Here is a 965-nt window from a genome sequence, read left to right as displayed (position 1 = left end):
GGGCTGTTATGCGTATGTATGAGGGGGGCAGGGCGGTGAGGGGTGTCTTGTTGTCTTAGAATTAGGACGACACTGCATGTTTACCCGTGATATCTAAGCTCTCCCATTACATAACACACTGGCTCGTTATCTTCCTGTATGGAGAGGGCACAGTTGAGAGAGAAGGAAGGATATCACTAGCACTCGTCGGCAACCTTTTCAAAGGGCCTATGCCCAGAAAGTAACATTTTTTCAGGAGAGAGAATGTTTAATTTTAGTAGAGATTTTGCGGAACTCGCACCTGCATAAGGTCATATGAGCGCCAGAAGATTAGAGGTATTACAAGACAGTAACAAACATAAAAAAGAAGAAGGGGTGATAGGAAATAAGAAGCAAACCACACCAGAGCTCCCGACAACCACCCACGAGAGAATGTTACTTTCTGGACTTAGGAGAGAGAAGGTTAAATGTTTCAATTCTTTAACAAAAGTCAGATGATGCAGAAATTTGTTTAGTATTAAATGTGTATGCAGCACAAGTAGGAGTGCAAGGTTTTAACCCCTTAATTGCCTGACCCGAGTCTGTCTCTCTGGTGGGACAATACGAATAAACGAACTCATGTTGTATATCTTATATGTGTAATATATCCCATTTCACTCACCGTTCATCCGTCTCCACTCATCCCTCTCCCCCACCAAAAACTCTTCCACCCTTCCCCAAATCCCTCCCTCCACCAACAACCCATCTCTATTTCCCAACCCTTTCCCCAACCCCACGACTCTTTCGCCGCTCTTCCCCCAAGCCCCCCTCCCATCCCTTGCCCTCCCAGTCACCTCCCATTGCCTTCCCATTCCCTTCCCTTCCACAACCCCTCCTATAACAATTTCAATTCCCATTCCTATCCTCCCATTCCTTACCCCAAACCATCACCATATTGCCCAGTCCTCTCACGCTCCCAACTCTCAATCCTCCCAGTAACCCCCCCA

At 46.7% G+C, this 965-nt stretch overlaps 1 protein-coding gene across 1 annotated transcript in view; it reads right to left on the bottom strand.

The window, feature by feature from the left end:
• Nucleotides 1-965, bottom strand: part of LOC101855673 (solute carrier family 13 member 5) — a gene marked incomplete in the record, with an annotated part of 24,626 nt that overhangs the window by 16,628 nt on the left and 7,033 nt on the right.

Source organism: Aplysia californica, unplaced genomic scaffold (genome assembly GCF_000002075.1).
Source record: "Aplysia californica isolate F4 #8 unplaced genomic scaffold, AplCal3.0 scaffold00514, whole genome shotgun sequence".
In the NCBI taxonomy this organism is placed as follows: Eukaryota; Metazoa; Mollusca; class Gastropoda; order Aplysiida; family Aplysiidae; genus Aplysia; species Aplysia californica.
Note: the sequence above shows the minus strand (reverse complement) of the source record. Positions and strands in the feature narration are given on the sequence as shown.